The sequence below is a fragment of the Musca domestica genome, unplaced genomic scaffold, assembly GCF_030504385.1.
Source record: "Musca domestica strain aabys unplaced genomic scaffold, Musca_domestica.polishedcontigs.V.1.1 10, whole genome shotgun sequence".
Taxonomy (NCBI): domain Eukaryota; kingdom Metazoa; phylum Arthropoda; class Insecta; order Diptera; family Muscidae; genus Musca; species Musca domestica.
Genome location: NW_026712115.1, coordinates 11,107,701 through 11,121,921, shown reverse-complemented (window position 1 = coordinate 11,121,921; position 14,221 = coordinate 11,107,701). Strand labels below are relative to the sequence as shown.

General features: G+C 36.0%; 1 protein-coding gene across 1 annotated transcript in view; it reads right to left on the bottom strand.

Moving 5' to 3' along the window:
• LOC101890348 (transient receptor potential cation channel trpm) overlaps nt 1-13,241 on the bottom strand; it is a 279,771-nt gene extending 266,530 nt beyond the window's left edge. Inside the window, exon 1 of the mRNA XM_059126496.1 lies at nt 13,011-13,241. The gene's annotated coding sequence lies outside the window, so the exon portion shown is untranslated. The remainder of the gene's footprint in view (nt 1-13,010) is intronic.
• Nucleotides 13,242-14,221: the final 980 nt, after the last annotated feature.

The following is a 14,221-nucleotide window of genomic DNA, read 5'->3' as shown; positions in this document are numbered from 1 at the left end:
AAAAAATACCGATACGAAAACGCATAGGCAATTTTTGTCATATGCCACTAAAATATTCAATATTCGGACCTTGAAAAAATTTCGGTGAGTAATGCCGAACATTGGGACCTACCGCTACACGAAGACGTTTTTTTTTTCTACTACAGGCTGTAGTACCCATTACGAACTTATAATACGAAAATAATAAAATCATCAAAATACATAATATAAGGAGCAATATTTTGCCATGGGCTGTAATACCCATTAGGAACTTTAAATTCCAAGTTTAATATATTTCCGGTGAAAATGGTGAAGCAAATCATCAAAATACGGAAAATCAGAAGGTATTGTTATATAGGAATTATAGCAAAACTCAAACCTATACTGACAGTGCTATGCAATTGCGAATTTACATCAAATTCGGGATAAAAATTGTGACTAAAACAACTAAAAACCCTTAATCTGGCAGTACAGTTATATGGGGGTATACCAAAACATGGACACATTTTCAATAAAAAAGTCCTGCAGACCTACACACACATCTGAGTAAAATTTTATCAACCTACTTCATTTTGTTCGAAAGTTAGAGTGAATTCCACAGACGGACGGACCAACATCGTTCGATCGACATAGATTTTGTGCTGATCAATAATAAAGTATATATTAAAATATATTTAAAATGTATATTTTGAGATGTTACAAACGGAATTATAAACTTAATATACCCTCCGTAATATGGTGGATGGAATTTAATGACTTATAACTTTAATTTGTGACACTTAAAGCATCTCGTATTCTGTAATAGAATTATATACAAATATTTTTGCACGTTAAAGCCACCGTGCGCCGTGAAGGAAGGCATTTAAATATGTTTTACTGAGTCATAAAGTAATTATTCTCATTTGTTTTGATTGTAAAGTTTGTTTCTTAAATAAATATTTGTTTTTAGCTCTTTCTCTTTCTCTCACCGTCCTCCGTAGTTCAGTTCGACATCCTCTCAGTTGCTGTTCGTTCATCCCATCCAACCACCCACTTGTTCCTACAACTGCAAATGGCCAATTCCAATCAGAACATTTGTTTTTCTTTCTGTTCTGAGCAACACATCCACAGCAACAGCAACAATAACAATTGTACCTTTAACTTGGTGAACATGTGAAAGATCTGAAAGGATTGTCTGATTAACTTTGAGCCGCCTCCGTCCATCGAAGAAGAACAATTAACACATGGCCATTCGAAGAATTCCACGAAGAGTTCATAATCTTTAACATGGAAATGGGTTAATGTGTCCACTTGCAGAGCAAACATTTTGCAACTGTTGCAACTTATGTGAAAGGCAATATTTTTTCTTAAAAACACTTTTTTTAATTTTTCGGAAAAGCAGAACCATTTTATTTAGCATAGCATCTGGTGGCATTTTGTTGGGAAAACCATGGGTATCATTTTTTTTTTTTTGCAAACTATGTGTGTCTTTGCCCATCCACTCTTGTCGAATTTTTGATATGTATGTCCTCCCTCCTGAATATCTAATTTAATATATTCACTAAAAAATATTAGATAAATAATTAACAATTTAAAGCATATCTTTGCATAAAACGAAAAACTTTATAAATTTAAAAGTTTAATATACAACGTCGAATTATGAACATTTCTTATCAGTTGAAACGCTGCGTGATTTCATAGAAATCTTCATCTTATCTTTCTTTAAAAACGGGCAAGTTATTGCAAAACGTTGTAACGATCCAGATAAAATAATGTGGATAAGCAAAACGAGTTTTTGTGACGAAATAATTCTCAACGCCCCGAAATGATTTAATAATTTCAAGTGTCATAAAAATTAGTTCAGCTTTTTATACCCTCCACCTTGGAAAGAAGGGTATATTAACTTTGTCATTCCGTTTGTAACATCCTTAAATTTTCGTCGTAGACCCCATAAAGTATATATATTCATAATCGGCATAAAATTCTAAGTCGATTTAACGATGTCTGTCTGTCTGTCTGTCTGTCTGTCTGTCCGTCTGTCTGTCTGTTGAAATCACGATACAGCCCACATTATTTGACGTAGAGCGCCAAAATTTAGCAGAGCAATTTGTATTGTGTCTAGGATGGTTGGTATTGAAAATGAGATATATCGGTCCACGTTCTGGCATAGTCCCCATATAACGGTACCTCCCGATATTCGGTATTTTGATGATTTATGCCACATTTTTTCACGGATTTGTCTGAAAATTGGTATTTGTAGGTCATAACGGGTCTCTGTATGTGTGGCAAAACATTGCATGTATAGGTCCACGTTTTGGTATTGCCCCCATAAAACGGTACCTCCCGATATTCGGTATTTTGATAATTTTTGCCACATATTTTCACGGATTGGTCTAAAAATTAGTATTTGTAGGTCATAATGGGTTCTAGCTCCGTTGGCGAAACATTGCATATGTAGGTCCACGATTTGGTATAGCCCCCATATAACGATACCTCCCAATATTCGGCATTTTAATGGTTGTTGTCACATTTCTTCTAATGTTTCCTTTACCCTAATGTGGAGTGTATTAAAAGTTTGGCCCGACCGAACTTAATGTTTTTTTTACTTGTTTCAATTCAAAAGGAGGCGGCCTGTGGATAGTAAGAAAGTGAAAAATATTCATGGTAGAATTTGGAAGATAGTCATGCAATCATTTGTTTAAATTTTTCAATATTTCTTATTATTCTCATTGTCAAAATTGTATTTTCAAATCCATTGTATATACACAAATCAGAAATGGGAACAGGTTTTAAATGCAGTGTAATTTGCCAAAGTATGTTACAGAAAAAGCAAAGATGGTTATGCTCATTTATAATGACTTCACCTTCCACCTTGGCACAATAAGGAGGAAGAACAGTTTCGTAAAACTACAGAAATACAGCCCTCCTGTCACATTTGCATGTAACAAATTGTTTTCATTTATTCAATATTTTCCCTCATTTTAAAATCAGTTGAACAGCGGGAAAAAATGAATGAAATGCACAGATTTCCTTTCAAAAATATGATCTAAACAGTTCTATATTTCAATTCCATGGCAAAATTGGCGAATAGCTTTAATGCGCGTCTCGCAATTTACGCGTCTTCTTATCGTGGTTTTTGAAAATATTCTGTTTTTATTTTTAAAACAATTAATACATACACAAAATTGACAGAAGCTGAGCACACTTAGGCTGGAAATACATAAAGAGCATATTTGGCTGGCTTAAGTCATCGGCTGGCTTCTTCGGAAATGAACAAAGGAGCCTAGGGCCAAAATCGAACTAGGTCAACCTAAAACTCCTTTGTTCATTTACGAAGAAGCCAGCCGATGACTTAAGCCAGCCAAATATGCTCTTTATGTATTTCCAGCCTTAGAAAAACATTGTAATCAGCTGGTAGCTCCATCTTACCTTTTTATTGTACCATGAGTTATACCCCCAGTCATATGGATAGAGAGGGTAAACAGGGCGAGATGAAAAAAATGCAATCAACTTCAGACTGCTGTCGCTTCTAAGCCACTCGTCCGACAGCTGTTAAAATTATTTCAGTGACAGCTCTTTATATTGATTACAGGCGTACAAAAGCAGTTTGGTGAGAATTTTCCAGAAAAAAAGTTATTCGTGATGGAATTCAGGCGTGATAGTGTGATTTCTTTATATTTGGCTGGAAAACCACAAGGGGCTATCGTCAGAGCACTCCAGCACTTAAATGTGAATAAATCTTTTGTGTCTCGTACCATCGCTCGTTGCCGTCATACTGGTAGCGTAGCCCGTCGTCAAGGAAGTGGACGGAAGGAACCAGCAACATCAACAGAAGTAGTTAGAAAAGAAAAGCAGCGACTTGATCGAAACCCGCGTCGCACTGGCCGTGACGCGGGTGAACTGGCTCGTGAACTAAAAATATCCATCGTGAACTGAACATATTGCAATATTCCATTCGGCAAATATTGAAAAATGTGCTCGGGGTAAAGAAATTGAAATTCGAAAAAGTGCAAGAACTTACACCGCAACAGAAAGAAAACAGACTCAAAAGTGCTAAAGAGTTGCTTCACTTGGCCGAATGTGGTGAACTGACCAACTTGGTCGTGGCATCGGAATAAATGCCGAATATTATCGTGAAAATATCCTGGAGGGTGTATTAAAGCCTTGGACACGCAAACATTTTGGCCGCAGACCTTGGACATTCCAACAGGACTCAGCACGCGCCACCCAAGAATGGTTACAAAATGAGGTTCTTCGCTTCATTTCCAGCGCACATTGGTCACCAAAATCTCCGGATACCAATCCGTTGGGCTATTGTGTCTGGAGTATTTTGGAAAGCAAGGTTGGCACTAAAAAATACCAAAGTGTCGATCACCTCAAGCAAGCGCTTCGCCGAGAATGGGCCAAAATACCGCAGAGCAATATTCAGGCAGCGTGCGACGGGTTCATCGGCCGTTTAAAGGCCATAATTCGTGCCAAAGTTGATCAATACGAACAAATCTAAGCTTATTCCAAAATTTGATGCTATTTCCGGCATGTTTTGCTTTCATTCAAAAAAAATTAAAAATTATGGCGTTTGACCCGTCTGGCTGGCTGGTGCGGACGATAACACTCGAAAGAAGTATCAGATTTGGTCTTAACTTAGTACATCGTAATATTATTATCAAACTTAAATCGAGTTCGGAGATGGGTAATATCGGTCTACTCCTTCTTGTACCAAGACCACAAAACATCAGAATCAATTCAGACAGGGGCATCTCAATATTTTTATAAACACAAGATCTGTTGTAAAGATAGTAGAGATCGTACCATTTCTACCTCCCCCACATAGGGTTCAAGATTTTGAAAAAAGCTCAAAGAAAGCGAAATAAGCATCCACCTCTCTTCAAATTTCATACACAAACATTTTTGCTAACACAAGATCTGTTGTGAAGATGATATATACCTGCGAACCACTTCAGGTACCCCACCCACATAGGGACACAATTTTCAATACTTTTATCTGTCATAACTTGCGAAACAAGTCAGCGCTTCTTTATAAATTGTTATATCTACATACTTATCTCAACCAGAAACCTGAGATTATTATGGAATTCATTATTTGGCAAAAATTGGATATAAATGTTCGATTTTCTTGTAATTTTGCCCATACCAATATTTGTATCTGTATTAGATGAAGTATAAAAATGGAACACTTCGATCGACTACATCTGGAACCTCACGCACATTTTAGCATTTTCGAAAAATTATCACATATTTCACATAAAGTAAATGAAGCAGTCGATATAGTCCAAACCTGGAACGTCGCAATATTTATGTCATATTTATTTAGGTCCGATACGAAATGGCCAATATTGGTGCATTCCTTTGGAATCTACTCCATAGAAGATCAACACTTTAAATAATCATAGCAAAAGTAAAAATATATTGAACTAATCAAACATTGGTTGAGGTTACCTTGTCTTCTTTAAAAATTGCAATGTCTGAGACAGCATAAATAATATATTCATCAGAATCAGCAGAGGTTAATTTATTGCGTGTTTGCTCGAAGAGAGGAGAGAGAGCAGAGATGACAACTTTATTTCTTCCTACTTTTGCCCTTAAAGGTACTGCGTATCTGATGAAAAACCACTCCAAATCGAACTTGTAACCTAAAAAAAAAACAGTTAATCATTTTACCCACTGAACCATTTACATTTAAATGATGAATTTCCAATCAAATATATTTGTACGTGTATTTTGCTGTTCAAAATAAATTACTGAGAACTGTTGCATGTAAACATTATTTTTATTTGCATAGACGAATTAATTCGTTCAACTTGCAGTCGATTCTCCCCCTCTGACACCGCTCTCATGGACTTGAACTTATCCGCTGTGCTTGTGGGTGTGCGTGTGTGTGTTTGTTTAAAATGCAATTGATTGAAAATGCGCTCATATTAATTTTGTGCATATTTTGTATCTAAAACAGTTCAAATCGATTTTTTTCCGAATCCCCCGCAGCCATGGAGTGCATCACTGCAGGGCGGTACGGTCGGTTGTGGTTTAAATAAACATGACGGAAAACATGAAAAGACGAGAAATTGCAATATTTACTCTTTTGGACGGCTGTAAAGCAGCGGCAACAGCCCCCAGACCCCAGCATTGGCATCGGCATTACACCTTCGATAAAGTTGTTTCATTCGTTTTGAAATTAAACAGAATATTTTATTGAAATGAAACGTAACTCGCTCGGCTGTCAATCGAGGGGGTGGGCAAGGGTATGCGTCTGTGTGAGTGAAGGAAAATTTTATATTGAATGAGTTGTTGTAGTTGCTGTTGTTTTTGTGGGTCTCATGAAATAAACAATATAAACCGAACGCACGGAAATAGATCGACCCACCGGCGGACCGATCGTTGCCACAAAATATTTTAACTGGAAAGGAGGGAGGCGGAATAGATGATTAACTTGGCTGGTCGGTGGTTTACGTTATGAAAATTGTACAGCGTAATTGAAAACACAATTATTTTGACTGGAATCTGCAATGCACAAGAACAGATATTGGATAAATGAGAATATTTTTTCTTCTCTATCTCTTCGATAACCATGTCAGCTGATTTATAAAAAAATAGATATAGAAAAAGTATTACAAATTCAAAACAAGAGAGGAAGGGAGCAGGTGATGCTAAATTCAGAACTTTTTTAGTGACAGACATACATTTTGTTAACTATGTGAAAATGGCGTAAACTTGGTTTCGTAACCTTCATCCTCTGTCAAAATTGTCGAAATGTGATAACATTTGAATAGAAGCGCAACATTTAAAAACTCTAACTGTAGAAGAAATGGACAGGTCACAAACAGACTCTAATGTAGGCCATATACGAAAATCTAACTGAGCCTTTTAGTGAGTCTGATCACAGACCACAGTATGGTCAGCTCGATGGTGTGGGATTTAAAGTACTGGGAAGAAATAAGAGACGGTCGAACATTTACTCAACAGCAAAGGATATCGTACATTTGACAGATATGGAATAGATACCCTTACCTTCTTATCAGACACAGACCCTAAATCTAAAATTTGCAAAAGCCACATTGGCTCGGGAGAGCTAACCCCAAGGCACTTTTAATTCACAATTGTTATACCCTCAGCCATATGGCTACAGAGGATATACAGGGTGAGATGAAAAAACTGCAACCAACTTCAGACTGCCGATAGCTGTTAAAATTATTCCAGTGACAGCTCATTACATTTGTTTACAAGCGTACAAAAGCAGTTTGGTGAGAATTTTCCAGAAAAAAAGTTATTCGTGATGGAATTCAAGGGTGATAGTGTGATTCTTTATATTTGGCTGGAAAGCCACAAGTGGCTATGGTTAGAGCACTCCAGCATATAAATGTGAACAAATCTTTTGTGTCTCGTACCATCGGTCGTTACCGTGATACTGGTAGCGGAGCCCGATGTTAAGGAAGTGGACGGAAGAAAAAGCAACATCAGCAGAAATGGTTCGAAAAGTAGAGAAGCGACCATTCGGAAAATATTGAAAAATTGGCTCGGGGTAAAGCCATTGAAATTCCAAAAACTGCAATAACTTACACCGCAACAGAAAGAAAATAGACTGAAAAGAGCTAAAGAGTTGCTTCGCTTGGCCGAAGGAATATAGATTTCTCCGATGAGAAAACATTCGTTGCCAAGCAATTTGTAAAAAAACAAAATGATCGTGTTTACTTGCCAAAGAGTTCAGCTGAAAATGTGCACCTTCGATTGGCCACCAGAATTCAAGCGGTGGCCGATCGTCGCATCGTGGCATCAGAATAAATGCAGAATATTATCGTGAAAATATCCTGGAGGGTGTATTAAAGCCTTGGACACGCAAACATTTTGGCCGCAGACCTTGGACATTCCAACAGGACTCAGCACCTTCGCTCTCAACACGCGCCACCCATAGAAGAATGGTCACAAAATGAGGTTCCTCGCTTCATTTCCAGTGCACAATGGCCACCAAAATCTCTGGATACCAATTCGTTAGACTATTGTATCTGGAGCATTTTGGAAGGCAACGTTGGCATTAAAAAATACCAAAGTGCCGATCATCTCAAGCAAGCGCTTCGTCGGGAATGGGCCAGAATAACGCAGAGCAACACTCGGGCAACGTGTGACGGTTTCATTGGCCGTTTGAAGGCCATAATTCGTGCCAAAGGTGACCAATTCGAACAAATCTAAACTTATTCTAAAATTTGATGCTATTTCCTACATTTTTTGCTTTCATTCAATAAAATTTAAAAAAAAAAAATAAAAATTATGACGTTTGACTTTGTTGCAGTTTTTATCTCACCCTGTATATTGTTTGATACGGCCAAAACGTGCCGTGCGTGGGAAATTATAATTCTTATAAAATATTAAAAAAATGTCCAATTGTCTTAAAATTTTTATTAACACAAGATCTGACGTATATATCGGTACACTCCTTCTGGTACCTCCCCCACAACGGGCCAAAATTTTGAAAAATCATGAAGTACGTAAAACGTAAAATGAGCATCAAATTCCTTTCGAACTCGGCACGTCTCAATATTTCTATCAACACAATACCTGGTATAAAAATGGAATATATCGGACAACTCCATCTAATACCTCCTCCACAACGGGTCAAATTTTCGAATAATTATATCTCTCATAAAATGCGAAATAAGCATCAGCTTCTTTTCAAATTTCACACATCTTAATATTTTTACTAACGCAAGTTCCGATGTGAAAATGATAGATATCGGCCTACCCCCTCTCTTGTACCTCTCCCACAAATGTTCATGGCTTACAATACTTATATCTCTCATGATGTGCGAAACAATTCGCCGATTCTTTTCAAATTTCGTATATCTATATATTTTTCTCAATCAAAGTTCTGATGTGAATATGGAATTTATCGACTCACTCCGTCTTCCACCTCCCCGCAAAAGAATACAATTATGATTAACAATTATTCCCAAAAAAATGAGTAAACATTTAAAAAAATTGCTTTTAATTTTTATCTCAAAAACAGGTGAAATTACCTATTTGAAATACCTATAGATGAAAATATCCTATAGATGTTATTATTATTATTATTATCGGCTATGTTATTAAATTTTTCCGTTCACCTATTTCTAAATCATGTGATACACGTACATTTTATTTAAATGACAATAATACTCGCTTTTGACTGGTTTTGTTAGCCTACTTTCTTAATATCATCATCAGACACCGACATTCAACTACTCAATATTTCTAAACACAATATATCTAAGCCTACAACCCAAATAACAGCGCGACTTCAACGGGAATCCCCCAAAACACCAACACAAACATAAAGTAAAATCTTGATTCAATACGAGTGGTTTGAGAAGTACAACGTCGCCAGCGTTTTTTAAAAACAAAATGGGCCATTGCCACAAACAAAATGAGACCAGACCAGAAGTTGCACTACATCTTAAATTGGCATATATATTGGGATTTACGAATTCTGAGGGAAGGAAGCTACTGGAAAGGAAAATCGATGAGTTATTTTATATTCTATCGATAATATCAGACGAAATGCCAGTAATTGGGATTGTGGAATATTACAGTACGTTTATATATATGAGGGTTAACCTATTGGATTTGGATTTAAATTGTCATATCCATTACTTTTACTTCAAATAAATCCTCTCAAAGTAGGTTAACCCTACAAAAAGTTCTAACGTAAACATGGCATTAAAAGGTTTTTTAAAACAGTTTTTAAATTTTTAACATAATTTTTTAAATTGCTTACAATTTCGACAATCAACTAAATTTGTCGATAAATGAACGACGAAAATAAATTGTGACCCTTTGTGGTTGAGGTACCAGAAGTGGTTCGCAGATATACATCGTCTTTGAGCGTTTATTTTGGAGGGTTTTGTTTTGGAAAATCTTAACCTTATGTGTGGGTGGTACCAAAAGGAATGATCCGATCTCTACCATCTTTATAACAGATTTTGTGTTGATAGAAATATTGAGATGTACTAAGTCTGAATGAAATCGAATGTTAATTTCGCGTTTTATGAGCTTCATAGATATTCAAAATGTTGACCCTTTGTGGGAAAGGTATCAGAACGAATGGACCGATATATTCAAACTTCACACCAGAACCTGGGTCGATAAAAATAAATTTTGTGATGTATGTAATTTGAAGACAATCGGACTTTTACTTCACATTTTATACGAGTTATAATTATTCAAAATTGTCACCCTTTGTGGGGGGATACTTGATGGAGTGGACTGATACTGTCCATTTTAGAACCTGACCTAGCACTAATGCAAATACTAGGATTTGCAAAGTTGGACGAAAATCGGACCATCCTTTCCTTTCTGTGCAGTTAAATATTTTTTTGAAAATTTCGACCTTTTGTGGGGGAGGTGCAAGAAGGAGTGGACCGATGTGCCCAACTCCGAACTCGATCCAAGTTTGATAATAATATTACAATGTACCAAGTTTGTACCAAATCGGATACTCCCTTTGAGAGTTATCGTGCGCACCAACCAGCCAGACAGACGGACAGACATCGCTAGATCGACTCCAAATGTTCTGAAACGGATTTGATCCAAAGAGACCTAGGGTCTAAACCCGTTATTTCGATGAGGCACATTTTGACCTATCAGCTGATATATACCCTATCTAGCCATATGGCTGAGGGTATAAAAAAAATAGTGAGAGTTCCAAAGTTTTTAGTTTTTATAAAATTTGTTAGGATTTGCTTTTTAAACCCTTCACCATACTATGGAGGGTATATTAACTTTGTCATATCGTTTGCAACTCCTCGAAATACTCATGCAAGACCCAACAAAGTATATATATTCTTGATCAACGTAAAATTCGAAGTCGACTTAGCGATGTCCGTCTGTCTGTCTGTTGTAATCACGCTATCTTTCGAACGAATTGAGATAGAAGGCTAACATTTTGCACACATGTTTATTTTGCCAGTAGGCAGGTTGGTAAATGGGCCATGTAGGTCCACGTTTCCCTCTACCTCCCGATATTCGGTATTTTGATAATTTTAGCGACGTTCATCACCGGAATTGTTTCAAATTTGGTATTTGAAGTTCGAAATGAATACTACAGCCTAAGACAGAAAATTGTCTCTGTAGGTCTTGCACGTCTTCATATAGCCCCCATATAACGGTAGCTCCCAATATTCGGTATTTTGATAATTTTAGCTACATTATTCACCGTTTATTTCATGTTTCGAATTTGAATATGGTAATGACTTATGACGAACTAAGCCTGTGTAGGTCCACGGCTATATTCGGGATTTTTAAGATTTTAACAGAAATTTTAACGGATTTTATTTTTTGAAAATTTCCAAATTCGTTCCTGATGGTGGAGGATATTCAAAGTTCGGCCCGGCCGAACTTACTGCTTTTTAACTTGTTTAAATATATAATTAAATCAAATTTACGACTTCTTTCTTGCCACTAGTGACTCACAAATGACAAGCTCATACAAAATGTCTATAGGAAAAAAACATTACTTGTCTAAACTTGGTCAGTAGTACTGGTATGGAAGACAATTAACCCAGTTACTATGTTGTAGTAAAACGCAACTCAGATTACTACCTCATTGAGCTCTTATACCACTTCAAATATGAATGAAAAACTCACGATTTTACTCAAAATATCGAATGTTGTAGATATCGATAGTTTGCCCGATCTAATTAGTGTCCAACTAGTATCAATTCCTACAGGCCCATTGAAAAAGATCACAACCGATTACCACATGCCAAATTAAAACAAAAAACAAGAGCACAAACTATAATAACAATATGAATGTGATTGCTGCCACAGACAGCACGGAGATCGATATTAGTAGCAGCAACAGCGGCGGCGGCAGCGTCTCTCCCATGCCCCCAAGACTCAATTAGGAATTCCTCTCAAAATTAAAATAAAAACACTCGCACAACATTTTTTACTTTGTTTTTCATCTTGCTTTTTTGTTTCTGTGTTTTAATTGTTTTACACCTCACACGCGCCACACAATAATCATGCGAACACAACTGAGAACATTTTTTTTTGAAAATATTTCTTATTTTATTCACTGCTGGCTCATCAATTGTTGTTGCCTAGCCGCTGTATCATTCAAAACATAAAATTGGTTGGTTGGTAGGTAGGGTAAGTGTACCAGTAGTCGGCACTTTTAGGACTATCGCGTTTTTAATTGCTCACCATTCTGAGTGGAACTTTTCAATTATTACAAAGTTAATTTATTCAGATTGGAAAATTTGTATAGTTTTTGCAATAATAAATAAAGTTTTAATAACTTTTTATTAAATTTCATACATTTGTAGTTTTATTAAAACAATGCTTTTTTGCCAGTAGTCGGCACCACTTGCCAATTGCCGGTATGGCATGTTCCAACAGTCGGCATACCAATTTTTTTGTAAGAATAATTAATAATAATAATAAATTAAATCATTAAAATATAATATTTTTGATTAGTTAAACTGATTCGACGTCTTTATTGTACTTTTCTTAAGAATATGAATTGTTGAGGACCTTCACAGACAAAAATTTAATTTTTATTAGAATAAATCATCTTTTCTTAGTGAAATTGTGCACAAAGATAGCTGACAATATATTTGAAGTAAACAAAATACATTTAGTTATAATAGTTTCATTTATTTGGTCTTAAAAATAAAAAGTGCCGACTACTGGGACATGCCGAACTTAGGAACACTTACCCTATTGTTTATTTTATTTTATTTATTTATTTTTTCTCTTTTTTATTTAATTTTATTAATTTAAGGTCGTTTCTTGCCACAATGTAGATCTTGTTGTTTCAATTGCTTTCTTGTGCTTCTCGCTTCCGATAGGAATTCTTAATTCACACTGGGTGTATTATTCCCACATTTCTGATTTCTTTAACGATGTCATTTTCATACTTTTGTTTTTTTTTTGCACTTTAAGCAATTCTCCTTCTGCGTTGCATTTCCGAGTCGATTCGATGCACGTTTTATTTAAAATTTTGTCTCCCTCATTTGTTGTGATATTGAGAAAAACTATCAAAAATAGAGAATTAAAACGGATACCGTCGGCCGTGCTATTGCAAACACAATAAACGCCAGTGTTCTTTTCTTTTTGTTATTTTTTTTATTGCCTTTTGGTTTTGAAATTCTTATTCACTGTTTGCCCGAAAGGAAATGACGAACGAACTGAACGCGGCGAACTCCAATTTGCTAATGTGGAACGTCGTTCAATGCGAGAGAGCTCCAACCGTTTCGTACGAGTATTTTCGGGGGATTCTCGCATCAACCGAAGTTTTGTTTTGGTTTCGTTTCGTGTGGTGCGTCTGACGTACAAGTTGTTGTTGTTGTTTTTATTGTGGGTTCGTTTGGTGTGTGTGAGTTTGCTTGCTTTTTCGTATTATTTTGTTTATGTGCAGTGGGGGGATTCATGGTATCCCCAATTCCATGTTTGCACTGACATTCCAACAGCTGTTTTTTGTTGTTACGAGCAACACGGCGCGATCTGCCAATAGTGTGCTGCTCCATATGATGTGGAAGGCAAGAATATCAAAAACATAAGGGGTTGCCATTAAATCTAACTTGCCATATGTTTCATTTTTTTTTTCGTAAACTGTAACAGTCAAATGTTTGAATTTTATCGTTACGTATTAGGTTTATCTGGTTGCACCAAAATTTGTTAACATTTGTGTGTAACGGAAAATCGTTTGTTACAAAAAAATTTTTGGAAAATAGACAGTTCTTTTACTGAGAGTTTGCAAATTGTTACCGGAATTCTATCTTTACTTTTATTGTACCCAGGATACAATGAAAAGGTTAGGTTGAGCTACCAGCTGATTACAATATTTTCTAAGTATGGCCTCCTTCTGTCAATATTGGGTCTGTTCCAGAACTGTAAGAATATAAACCACGTTGTGGTATCGTAGATTATGGTGTGATATGAGCAATTCCGTATGTATTTTTTGTTTTTAAAAACAAAATATTTTCATAGTCAAAGATTGGAAGAAACCTATATTGCAGGGCGCGCATTAGAGATATTAACCAGTTTTGATTAAACAGTTTGGATCATATTTTTGAAAGAAAATACAGACATTTCATTCATTTTGAATGATAAAAAATATGAAATAAATGAAAAAACTTGTTGCATAAATATTTGAATAATTCTGACAGGAAGCGGTTATAGCTTCAGGGCTGTATTTGTGTCGTTTAACGAAACTGTTGTACCTCCTTTCTGTACAAAGGTTGAACCATAGGCAGACCTATTTATATAAACTAGA